The sequence below is a fragment of the Sceloporus occidentalis genome, unplaced genomic scaffold (assembly GCF_023333645.1).
Source record: "Sceloporus occidentalis isolate IW3139 unplaced genomic scaffold, rSceOcc1.0.p SCAF_89, whole genome shotgun sequence".
Taxonomy (NCBI): Eukaryota; Metazoa; Chordata; class Lepidosauria; order Squamata; family Phrynosomatidae; genus Sceloporus; species Sceloporus occidentalis.
The window spans coordinates 903,893-918,181 of NW_028317069.1; the positions used below are offsets into that span (position 1 = coordinate 903,893).

General features: G+C 39.8%; 1 pseudogene; it reads right to left on the reverse strand.

The window, feature by feature from the left end:
• Positions 1–777: 777 nt before the first annotated feature.
• LOC149284665 (ral GTPase-activating protein subunit alpha-1-like) overlaps positions 778–14,289 on the reverse strand; it is a 58,035-nt pseudogene continuing 44,523 nt past the window's right edge.

Sequence of the window (14,289 nt, forward strand, 5' to 3'; positions counted from 1 at the left end):
GGTAATGAACCAAGACCGATATAGAATTTAAAACAAATTAAACCTGAAGTCATGGTTTCCTTGTAATGGAATGAAAGGAAAAATGTGAAACGTGGTATTACGTATCCCTACTCTTTAAGAAACCCAGCGGAATACACGAAAATCAATGACCTTCATACATATATATATTGAACGGAAAAAAAAATGTATAAAAATATTAAGCATGTGTTACTTTTAACGTTTATCTCTGCATTCCATTAAATCAAAGACACAAAATAATATAAAACCTACATATATATATATAATATATATTATATATGCAGGTTCTAGATAAATATATAATTATACATATTTTGCACTGGCCTCAAAAAAGAGGGCCAAATGAACGAAAAATATACATCGTGGCAAATGTATAGACTAATTAGCATTCTTTAAAAAGGAAAGTGTGAATAATAATATTAACAGTAGTAATTATATAGATGCGGTTTCATCCAGGTCGGCAGCGCTAGAATGCAATAAAAATTGTTAGAAGCTGCAAACATATACATATGGCACCCAGCATCGTTATAACAATTTAAAATCACATATATGGTCGGGCTAAAATATTAAATAGGTCTAAAAGTCCAGTGTTATTTGCTTAAATAAAATAGAAGTGTATAAAAGTAGTAGAATAAAAAAAAAAGCCACAGGAAATGTGATGGTGCCAATGGGTGTGAGACGCCAGGATCTTTTGGCCTATGGCACTGCCAGTGATCAACACAAGTCAAGTGGAGAACTCAGGAACGTGGAGAGAGAACGTTAGGTCTTGTTGGCCGAGCCGGAGGAGCGCCTTAGCTTTACGGACACGCGGCTTTTGCTGGCCCGTGGTGACATGGGGGACGTCAACTCCGAGCCATCAGCCTGGGGACATATTTTTTCGCTGCTCTGCTCATGATTTGCGCAAGGCCCTAGGATAGAAGCAAGAGGAGGAACATTAGACCATCGGAAGGTCCTACAACAAGAAACAATTCAAGAATATATTAAAACTAAAAACGATGTCAAGCTAAAAAGAACGTGTTTTCGTTTCATCTTTTCCATATATATGGTGGTTTATTTGTGCTCGAATTAGTGAAAAATCTGCCATGATATAGGCGAGTCCCATGCCAACTGAGCCGAGAGCGAGAGCGGACCTGAGCCACAAGGAAGGTTAACAGTGAACATGTGCTTCATGCCTACATAAACAATCCATCCACCAGGAAGGGAAAAAGACCAAAAAAGCAACGAGATTGATAAAAGAGAGAAACGCGGGTTGCTGGGAGAAAGAGGAGAAGAGACAAAAGTGGGGTAAAGGCTGGAGAGGGAAAATATGGAAAGAGATTAAACAAGCATTGTTGCGATAAAAGGTTAAGGGTAGATCTGAAAACGTGACATCACACTCACGTATTATGACGCAAGAACATGTGTGATAACACTAAGGGTTATGCATATATAAAACAACGGTGGTCCGCAGTAGCAGAAGAAGTGGCACAGTGTTGCCAGTGGAAGGGTTCAGCACTGAACTCAATGTCATGGAGGCCTGCCAAACAGAGCCAGGTGCCGCGCAGAACCAGGGGGAAGCTTGGCTTTCATTAGTAAGGAGCTCAAGAGTCTTGCATCACATTGTCCATAACTTAAGTGGCTTTTCAAGAGCGAGCAGGAGGGCTGAAATGCGGTTTTGCCATAAATATCGCACACACTGAATTCCATGGCAGAAAATAGCCATTTGGCTCATCTGGTCCACCCATTTTTCCTTACCTTAATCAGTCGTTGGTCACGTCTTAGATTCAGGAGTCATATTCCTATTCCATGCAAGTTTAAATTCTGTAACTGTATTAATCTCTACCGCTTCTGTTGTGAGGCTGTTCCATTTGTCTAACAACATCTCAGTACAGTCAAACTTCCTTACACTACATCTAAGCCGTCATATGTGTGAACTTGGTGGCGTGAACCTAAATGTTCAATCGGGGGGCTGCCAATTGCGCCCTCAGTTCTCAATAATGGTCCACATTCTTGCGTATTTCATCTATAACACCGCCTATAAGCCTGTTACCACTGTCCTGTTGGCCACTGACCGATCATTAACCTGCATGTTTTAGATCCGTTATAAAGAAGAGGGAACTCCATCACCATCTCCGCGTGTCATGACTGTGGGGCGGTGAGCACAAGGCAGAGAATCATGCACGGGAAAACGCATACATTGCAACAATGGGAAGCGAGCTATACTGTGCCGAGGATAGTTCATACACACGTGGATGGTTGCAGGTTAACCAAGTGGTAACACGGTACACGGATCGCAGGATGACCTAGATTCTGATTTCATGCAGCGAGGACAGTGGTGGCAAGATTGGATGGCATATTACATCGCACAGCCTCGCCTACCACGGGTCATGCAGTGTTAGTAAGAAATACAAGCAGAGGGAGGATTAGAGAAGTGGACAGAAGGGAGAGAAATTAGGTCTTACCTTTCACAAACAGAACAGAGATTTAATGATCTAAGAAGGAAGATAAGAAAAGAAAAACAAAAAAAAAACAAAAAAACACAAATCAAACTCTGAACAGCAATCAAGCAGATCAGCCGGAAGTGTCTGAACGAGGTAAGCATAATCATCATCAAGGACACCCACAAAAGATGTACAAGTAATAAAACAAAAAGCCTTAAGAAAAATTGGTTCCTCATATCAAAAATAGGTAAAAGATGCTATTTAGACAGCCGTGGCTATTTCAAAACAGGAATGATTCTAGGATACGAGAATAAATTGCATTAATTTTCACCGTACAATTTGCAGCTAAAACGGGGCCATCAATTATCTATTCGAATGCCTCAAAGCATTAGGGTTTTCTTTTTTTTGTTATCAGTCTCATCAATTTAGGTCATTAGGCATGTTCTGCTATAATAATTGACACTATTGATTCTTAACAGCAAATTAATAAGCGGTAATTGCCAAGGGACGTGGAAAATATACTTCTATATCTTAATTTACGTTTCAAATGTCAGCTCAAATAATCGTTGCGTTTATCCTTAGTGCTATTCAAAAGACATCGGACATAGTAACACCAGATTACTTATTTTAGCTGTGTTTCAGCCTTAAATTCCCAAAGATTTAATGACGCCAATCTGATTATTCTGAATGTTTTAGAACATGTATAATAGACTATGATTTAAAAAAATAAATAAAAAAGAAAATATATATTTTTTATAAAAATAAATAAAAAAAAGAACCTGTTTGGTATCTAGAATGCTTAAAAAAGTTGTGGCAAGCGGCATGAAGTCCAAACTCCCACTAATAAATGTCCTCGTGTTGTATGAGGAACGGGTTCTCAAGACAAAGGGTGACTTACGTGCATTCAGCAGGAGGTGATTATGCGGAGCCGGGCAGAACACTTGTGCAGCGTAGTCTTCAAAAGTTGTTGGTTCCAAATGTTGCTGAATGATTGAATCCAAGTACCGCATCCTCTCCTCAAAGCTTCATGGAATAAGTCAAGGAGAAACGAACACACTCAGCTGCTTGCTATACAGCCAGTTACCCATCATTGGCCCTCAAGTACCCATTAGAGCACTGGTGCTTGCGAAATTCTCTTACGTCCACAGATGGATCTTGGTACGATCTTGAAACTCTAAGGTCTGACCGGTGGAACCTTTGCTAGAAATGAAAGTTTCCAAATCTCAAGGCGTACAACCCTCTGGCAATCAACAACTCCTTGTTGAGCATCAACGGCAAATATACCGTTTTGGCTCACTCTTTAACTGTTTGGTCAAGCTGTTTTGTCAATTTAGACATTGACTGTACATTTAAGAGCTGACATGGCGATGTCCAAAAGTGTAACTACCAAGTTTACCACTGCTTGACTAAATTATTTGGGGGGGGGGGGGTTTATAATGTCCTCTCACTAATGAAGATCCTTCCTATTACCCCTTACGCCAAGGAAGGAACGTTGGTGTTTCTAACTCTAGGTTTGCTGCATTGTAACACCTTTGATCCAAGCTACAGAAGATGTGCTCCAGCGGTTCCCCATAGATAGATATAGTATGGACAATTTGTTCTACAAATAGAACATCACAAAATGCATAACACACATATCTGGGATGAACAACACGGAGACGCGCACACAGAAAGACGAGAAGAATTGGGTACTTTTGTGATGCGACAAAGCTCTTTTAGTAAATAGTGCTGTGAATGTGAGAGCCACAGGCAGCTTCATACAATTATCAGGAGAAATAACTAGCCTGCTGTCTGTGTTTCTGCAGGTTCCTGATCCGAGAAATCTTTTTACCATCCTCCCGCAACTTTAAAAGTCTTCCCACAGGGTACGACTGCATGGCTTACGCAACCGTTTAACCCTTCCCCCACCAAAGAACCTCATACTATCAGTTCATTCCTCAGCGGTACATGAAACAGAAGGAAAACAACATCCGCAATATTGTAACCAAAGTGCTGCAAAATGAAACCTTGTGGGATGATACATTTTTTTTTAAATCCAGCAAAATTTTAACTTGCGTTATAAAGAAGGGCTGACGATCCCTACTCTATGATAGCCCTGGGATTTTGATAATGTGTTAATGAAATACTGAAACCCGGGGTTAGGTCTATGCCGAATGCTGCCTCGTCAGTGTTGGTAATTAGACCGCTTCTACGTTCTAACTAGATCTGAGAACAGCGACTATTACTGACTGGCTGCTTCTGATGGCATCAAGAGAAATTTTAGGCATCTGAGAAACCCTTCTAAAGAATAGTGGTGAGGAAAACGGGAAACGAACCTTGTCCTGTCTTGGAATGGAGGACGTTGGGTTCTGAGGCCCATCAGAAGTTCAAGTAGTCTTCCAAACTAGCGCATGTAATTAAGCGAATGAGGTAGGCAGACAGCATATATCATTCAGGGTAGGGGGGACTTCCAAAATTGGATCTGGATGTATAATTGAGATAAATAACACGCTCAGCTAGGACACTATTGTCAAGATATCAACTCTGTTGACATGACTGCTGGGCGCTCCATATAGGCAAACCAAAGAAGCTGGAACATCGTGGTATGAAGTCATTCCATGGTGCAACGTCTTCGGAGTATCAATACATTATTATTAATTATATAACGTATCTCAATATTTCAGATACGCATTAAATGCACCAGTAATAATCACACAATCCACGCATTCAAACTCCAGACTGCATTAGATTCTAGATCATATCGGGAGAAAACACAAAGTCAAATATTTATCGTTTAGGTGGCAGGGCAAAAGTTGAACTCTTGTGCAAGTTGTTGAGTTTGCCAGTTCTCGTAAGAGTCAACGGGGAGGGGGGGTGCAAACGTCAAGATGGGGCAGCACTTTTGTTGCTCTTTGTATGGCAGATATTAATCTTTTGATTGGAGGTGCGTGTGCCGGACTATGTATACAAGGAAGGCGCTGAAAGAGGAGCCCATTCTCAGCTGCCGATTTCTTTGCAGTTAATAGAATCCTCGGATTCACAGCGGTCTCCCTCGTACATGAAATACTGCCCTTTGTGTGTTACCAAAACTAATTTTCTATTTGGCTGAAAAGGGAAAGATGATGAAGAAGGAGAGGATAAAAAAAAAAAAAAAAAACCTACTTGTTTCTGTCTCCCGTGGTGCTTTTCATTACGCCTAGTTCGCTCAAGTTCCAAGCTATTCCTTCGAGGGGAAGCGAGGAAGCAAGCAGCCAGGGGGACAAAAATGAGCTTGTTAGCACATTACAAGCGCTAGTTCTAGGTGGGCCTTAGAAAATCCCACTGGTGTGTTAACTTCTCTCTCTAGGCATGCTGGCGAGTAGACGCTGCCAATCGATTACACTCTTTCACACTAGAAATCAACACAAAACTACATAGCTGCCAGGGTGTTAGCACAAACAGCTAGCACACAAATAGGAAAATGCCAGATTATTGCACGGCCTCTCCATCATTTCTATACGTTGGGCGGCTAGAAGATGTGGCTGACACGAGTACATCTTGTTGAATGATCAATTCTGGGCCAAAAGACCTTGATTTCTAAAAAAACAAAACAAAAACATTCCTTTAACAAATCCTTTTTACATTATCAACAAAATCTAGGAATTTACTGGCCACAAATAAGTGTTTATTGGTTAACCAATAAAGTTCAAGGTCAAGGCCAGGGTTGCATCGAAGGGGCCCCTGGGCCACACCACTGCCGGTCGGAAACTAACGGGAAATATTCTGAATTATGCCCACGCGGCTTAACTTGTCACATATGCACAATAGCATTAACACAAGGGTGATGTGCAAATGCTTTGTAACAATCGCGATGGCTAGTAATCCAAGGACTCCTGGTATGCCTCCTTAAAAATCCCACAGGCTACCAGATGACTCGAAATCTGGAACAGGTGCCGATGGCTGTACTAGCGGAGGCCACATTAAGACATCTGTCGTGACGCAGGCGGACGTTGAAGAGGTGCCAAAGTAATGGACCGGAAATATAAATCCTGCGTTAAACGTGCAGTGATGCATTAAATCCGACGACCCCTTTCGAGGCTGTAAGAAATCTTAGAATTAACGAGGAAAAAAGTGAATCCAAAAACATCTTATTAAAAACCTAATCATTGCGCTGTTCTTTCCTATTTCTCAGATTTCAAACTTAAAATTACACATTACAGGGTAAAAAAAACAAACTATAAAACCTACCAATTAAAAAAACATTGTGAATGTTACGAGGCAGATGATGGTCACTTGGTCATCAATTCAGAATAAAATATATTCACGGGGGGGGGGGGGGAATCAACAATAGAATAGAAAAGCTGGTGCCTGTGCAATAGGCGTAAATATTAAGAGACCTATAAAGGAACACTCACATGAACAAAACGGCACCCAACACCCGGAGATTACAATTTCCAGGCTATATCTAGCTTTACACGCTGCCAAGTATGCCGCCAATGCCAAAGTGATTCTGGTGCAAAAGTATTTTTATATATATATATATATATATATATATATATATATATATATATATATATATATATATATATATATATATATATATTTTTTTTTTTTTTTTTATTTTTTTTTTTAAGTGGTCTTATCACCATAGCAATCAACATGGTTATAGTAGTCAGGCCTCTTTTTTAATCATCGGGACCACTAGAATCTTTTGCATTCAATTCCATCGTCAAGGCTACTTTTGAAGTTTAGAAAGCCATTGGATGGCGAGAACGACCACGGTGACCTCCGCGATTAAGAGACACCAGTCTAGGTGACAAAATCGGAAAAGAAAAAAAAAAAAAACGGAATGTGGTGAAACGTTGGTCTGATGCCTCTGCTCACACATTAAGCTCAACAAATCCGATCTCATAACATCAAATGGAAGCATAGAACCTCCAAATCTCCTTGAATATTCCGATATTCCATAACACATCCACAATGTGTGTGTTACGAGTTAGCTTTGCCACCATGACATCTGGTCATGAACTCAACGGACCAAACCTACTCAAGCAAAGGAGCAACTCTACACCAGCCAATGCTCCACGACATCAGGCAACCTTTTGTGTTGGGCATTAACCATGTTGTATTTAAATACAGGCACTAAATATCCTGCGAATGCTTGCTTAAAAAGTCAAACTCAAATAAAAGCACGGAACCTCTGGATCTCTATGAAGACGCCAGCGTTCTATAACACTTAGTATTGTGTTCTACAAGTTAACTATGTCACATGCATTAAGTTAACAGGCCACACCAGCCAAACAAACTAGAAGCCATTCTTCCGCCAACTCCACCAGTCAATGCTCCGGGTCGTGACATCATGCAAAGTTTTTTAGTACCGTAATCATGCTGTACATAAATACAGGCACTAAACCATCTTCATTGTGGGACAATTGTCTGCTCCAAGTGTCTAATAAATTGCATGTAGAATGTGAAGCAGACTGAATGTGTAATTGTGACCTACAGAAGGGTTTCATGAACATTGCAAGGGCTAGTAAATAACCAAACGACAACAACAATGTAACAACTATCACAACAAGTCAAATATAGCTAGACAACCCCTATACACGGTCGACAAACAGGTACATCATCACAAGCTGAATTACTTAGTGCCTATCTGCATCAATGCATAGGGGAATTGAATTAAGGTTCAATTTGATCTTGTAATTGTAATGAACGCACAGAATGTTTGATTGTATTACTTAAAGTGAGCTGTGACAAATGACAGCCAGATATTGTGTCAGACGCCGTCTCTATCTTTCTGATAAGTAGGATATTAGTTTAACCTAATGCACAATATGCCCCTGGGGGGGTCAGCTGGACAAGGCTCTGGAAGCAAAGGTCTGTTATCGTACCATTAATCTATACTGAAGTACAATCTTTACTTATATAGCAGAGGGAGAAATGGTCTTCAATGAATTATCGTTTACAATTAAGGAAGAAATACTTTTGGGTTTGCTGGTAAAACATTTCTTAGAGAAGATGTGTTATGAAGTCAACGCAAACCTCTTTTTACTGTAGCAATGGGCCCAATTAAGAGCAGGAAGAGATACTATTGGTTCTTTTGTGTTTTTGATAGTAACATTCTACACTTCAGGGAGGCAAAGACCCATGAGTACATTAGCCATTCATGTTCGTATTGGCATCAGGGACCACATACATACATACATATATATATATATAGCTTCCTGATATTCATTGCTCTTTTTTTCACCCAACGCAATGGAATGGACATCCTGGGCACCAAAGCAGGGTGCCTTCCATTGTTTCTAAGCATAAACTAAGCATTTACTGATCTGAGGAGATCTGAAAGCGCATCCGCACGGAGAACAGGAGTTCACTGAGAAGTTTGTTGACATCAAGACCAAGGACCTGAGTGGTTTAGCCAGCATTTTGATTCAGATGGATTACATAACGCTGTCCCGGCCACATCATCTTCTACGAGGTGTACAATTAAACAAGAGATCTCCAAGACATTTACGCTGACAAACATCTAACAAGAAGCCCAACAATGTAAGTGGCTTAACTACTAATAAAAGCTGTGACAGCCACAGAAGAAGCACCATCACTAAACATGTGATTGAAATATCCCCTCGAGTAACGAGTAAAGGAACAGTAAGGTTCCCATGCATGGAAAAATGAAACATTTGAACATTAAGGAAAATATGACCATATTTTTTTTTTTTTTTAACACACACAATTTATATAATAATCTTTGGCAGGTTCCATCTAGAGAAGCCACTTCAGAAAATGTGAGGTTATGACAACTTTTCAAGAAATGCTTTTCTACTCATCAATCCTTCTGCTGGAGTCGCTGCGCAGGGTGACAAAAACGTACGCTTTAAGTGGAAGCTCAGAAGGCAGACAAACCAGATCAAACTGTGCTATGAAACTTTTTTAGATAATTAAAAAATAAATCTAATTAGGAATACATTATAAAAACTTGGAAGTGTGAACATTCACACTAAATTTTTGAAGATGCTGTCATTTATCATTATGAAAAAGATGTATTTACACCCCCACCCGAATTAGCAGTGTAAAAAAAAACCAACGTATTATCTAAAAATAATTATTTAGAATCAATCTTATGGAAAAATCTTATTTAACAATCATAAAACCTTTATATTTTTTACTGGCATCTCATTAAGGTCGCAAAATTATTTCCATGACGGTAACCGAAACGATATAATTTATTTTTTTCACATTGTCCTTCACTAAATTATCGAGGCGTCTGTATTAATTGTTTGCATGTTGTCCCAATCTATTTTGTAATAAAATAATTTAATCCCCAACTCTCTCGTACGAGCCGACGCCATACGTTAGTTTAATGCTTGATGGGTTTTAGCTGCCTTCTTGGATTTGGGGAAGAAGAAGAAGAAGAAGAAGAAGACTTGGCTCCTGATACACGTCCTTAGAAATAATCTCCATTTAAGACAGAGAAGGTTATCTCAAAAAGCGGACAACACATGCTATACAAAATATATATTTGGCCCTAAAAACGATCTTGGATATCATTGAAAGTTAGTATTTTTGATAGTATGTGGAAGATGCTGGGTTCTAACCTGCAGATGGTGCACAGCGACAGATTCCTCCCATTGCCTAAACCCCATTTTTTTTTTTTTTTTTTTTTTTTTTAAAGGATCTGTCAAGCTGTTTTGAGAAATTTTTCTCCGCACAATGCTGCTATTGTGAAAGCTGGCGGTCATCTTTTCCCACTGAGAGGAAGCTCACGCTGCCACTGATTGGTGTCTGGAAGAACAAAGACTCCAGATTTAGGCTTTCATCAACACGACCAAGCCAAGCTCTGCTATCGGGCTGTAACATATGCCAACGCGGACGGCCGTTCTCTTGGGCTTACGAGAAGGAAGCGGCCGATTCAGCCGCTATACCCGAGCGCGTCTTCGTGAAAGGCATAGCAAGGCAAGAACGGCATGGGAAGCTTGCGTGGGGACACCGCGTGTTCTGATTGTTTGCACCAGAGACGTAAATCAAACTGAAATCTTTATAAAAACAGCAGTCAGGGCAAATGTCCATGTCTGCACATTTAACCTTTTAAACACCGGACAAATGTAAAGCCATTACACAAACCTAAATAAAAATACATATATTATATATATATATACATACATACATACATACATATATATATATATATATATATATATATATATATATATATATATACTAGAAAATTAAGCCTGAATGAACATATTAAATTGGACAAGATTTCTAAAACGTTATCTGGGGTCTTTTTGTTTTATATATCTATTTATCTTTTACACACAAAGTTATAGGAAAATAAGCAGGAAGCGTATATTCTATTTAGTTGAATAAAAAAAAAATAAAGACCTAAAAAACCAAAAAACAAATATAATTTGTTAATTTTAAGGGTACAGTTTTTGTTTTTTGGGACAATACCTGGCCACCTTATACTTAATTGTCCAGCTTCCTTTAGCGATTTAAAGAGTTTATCTCGTTGTATTAAGGCAGAATACCTTCATTAACTTTGAGGGATGAGTTCATCATAAAACTGAAACGTTAGACTCCTAACGGGTAGTTATAAGGGCAGAAAGACTTCTCTATGACGGACAGGCGGGCTAGGGTAGACTGATCATTTTTGGGTTAATTCCGAGGAAGCCTTTCGATAGGGGATCTGTATCGAAAAAACAAATTACGTAAAATCAAAATAAAACCTGAAAAAAATGTTTATATAGTGCTTATGGTTGAGTGATGCATCATATAGTAACGTTAAAGGGGGTGCAGAGTGTCACCCCGTCCCATACCAGACTTCTCAAGGGTTAAACCAAACAGCTAAATTACGAAGCTTTTAAAGAAACTACCCTTGGAAAAAATAGCTAGTCTATCAAGAGGTAAGTAATACATCGCTGGCCGATGCCGTAGCTTCTTCTACCGGTTCAGAAAGCAGCCATTGTTCCCCTACGCGGCTGCCGGTTGTACTTTTGCCGTGTAATTGGAGGAGGCAGCTATTAAAAGTCAGCACGGAGGACAAAATGCAGCAGCTTAAAGGTTTGGAAAAGCTGGCACCCTCTCTCGATGAGAAGGACAAGAAAGGGGAGGGCGAGAGACCTCGGAGCCAGAGCCACGGGCAGTGATAGAGACAGATTGCTGTAATTCTGCCTGATTGATCCGAGACGCAACTAGCGATCAATAAACGGCCTATTTCGCACAGTAGAACAAAAACCCATTTGTTAAAGCCCTACATTGCTAGGAACAAGGCTGGCAACATTTTTTTCCCCTACCACTGGCTAGTTGAATGTCCACTTAAAACCACCTTACGATGCATGCTTTAAGAGAGATGGAAAACCATAAAGAGAGAGGAGTATCTCAGTACAATTATCCGCGTGCGTGTATTTTTCTTTTTTTATTTTATTTTTAAAGCAGTTCCTCGCTTATTATTATTTCAAACGGCATTATCACAAGATTCTTGTGTTCTACAAAAGTCTATTTTCTATGCCCAGGAACTGAAGCTGCATTCACGATTCGCCAAGGCGCGGTATACTCAAGATTAAGTACCCAAGTATTATTGTAATCCATTCATTTCCCCCAGTAATGCATGTATCACCGATGCAGATGGAGGAACTAGGAAGAGAGGAGAAAAAGGGTGAATTCAGCTACTTTTGTCCACATAAGAGTTATGGTATTACTCCAGACTAACGTTCCATACTTTACTGAGAAACCATAATCATTTGGATCGTTATGACGTTATGGAAGAAACCAGAATAAAAGCGCGAGACCATAAGCATTTCCCAGAGTCCGATGCCGTGTGCATGATGGATATCGCTGCCAGCAACTACATATCAGTACAACACACAAAACCACATAACACATAGCCAGAGTACGGTGTATCGCCGTAAGCAAAGACTTCAAAGATGAAAGGTCACCCGCAACGTGAACACCAGAGCATTTGTATTACAAGATATGAGACCATAAAAACAAAGCTGTTCTTCATACCTGGAATATCAAGACATCTGTAGCAGAGTCTCACTTGGGGTTAGAATACTTTTTAAACATACCGTATGTATTCCATACGCCTTCTCCAGGTGTAGGTAGGCATTTTAAAGGTTAGGCTCCTAAAGAGACCCTCAGTTTTAGAATATCAATGTATCGCGGTCACTATGTATTGTGCTTCCAAAACACAGCTTATGAAGCCATTACACGATCATCAATGCCTTAAATCGGATCACTTTTTGAAGACATTTGGCATTTGCAATGCTATAGCAACCAACCTCTATGAAGCGTGTATAGGGACTGCAGAACAAACCTCACATTATCTACATTGGAGACCACCAAGCCTGACGATAAGGTATGTTTCAACAGTTTTTAATTACTCGATTAATTTGGAGAGCACCAGTTGTTAGCTCCTGCAATAAAACCATTCTCTTATTTACTTTAACAGTGACGGAATATGTGGACTTAAATAATAAATGAAAGTTCTATTAGCCCAATAAGCCCAATAAGACCTACCTCACCCGAGAAAGGATACAAGTTCTGGTACAGTGGGATGAGAGACTTAAGTGCTCTGCTGGCATTGATGGCTGTCACACGAACCAGACCTGGCAGGATTTTACCGTTCACGATGGCTCCATCGAAGAGAGGTCCGAAAAACGGAACCTGAGCGGTACAAAGAAGGTTAGCACCATGCAAGATGGTTGTGACGCAGCTGGGTGTGATGTCATAATCCAGTAGGACTTCACTACGAGAAGCCAATGACACTAAATTTCACCTCAATATAAAATACGTTCAAAATCAGACATGAGCCTGTGTTGTATCGCTTTCCCAGACTAGTAGAAACACACATGATATTAAAAATAACCATTGATAATACGGATTATAATAGGCCGAGCCGTTACTTGGAATAAATAATAGAGAATAAGAGAAATCCTATCAGAAAGAAATGATGACCAAGTATATGACTTACTTCTGGCTTCTTCATTATTTGGATGCTGAACATGTGATTCTTCATGGGGTAAATAACCAGTAGAACGTCCCCAAATTCAGTTGGAATGATGCCACGGCGATACTCCCGACTGTGCTCCGACCAAACTATATGCACTTCATCATTGCCAAGATGACGAAGCTTTAGAAAATGGGGGGGGGGGGGGGGGGGGAAAGTGAATCTGGTGAAAAAAAAGTTTTACTGCCATATCGATTGTAACACATCTGTAGTTTTTAACCTATTTAAATATCACATGCCCTCTCTCATGTTCCCTCCGAACTATACGTTTGTGTTACTCAAACTCTGAAACCTCTTGTTTAATTATTTTTATACGGAAATAGACATATTTCAGACGTTTTAATTGAATCCATTTTTTTTTTTTTTATTTGAAGAAAAGAAAAAAAAAAAATATTCGGGGTGGTTTTTTAGAATTTCTCCTGAGCTAATCGTATTTACGTCTCAGCCGCATGCCAGCATTAAAATGGTACAAATGGTATTTTGTCCCTTGAAATGCAGCCCCGGGGGCATTAACTTCTGTACGTCCAGCTGTTAATCATCATCCTCTATCACTGGCGCCCGTGATGGACCTTATCATGTCAGACCTCATACCGGCTGAACGCAGGAGAAGTGCGAAATAATGAAATCTGTAGGCGAGCTTGGATGTTTTTTTTTCTGATGCAATAATGTTTTATTTTACGATAAGTAATGTGCCTGCCAGAAATACGGGTCCCTGGACACCCTGCTAAGCAGGACGCGACAGAAAAGCCCAACATATCTATAACGGAGACCGTGCAAATCTCCAGGACAAATCTTTTTCTCTATACATGTTTTGGAAGTATTCAGTTAACAATAAACGTTGATACTGTTATTACCGTTAAGTCATACCATTGGTAAGCG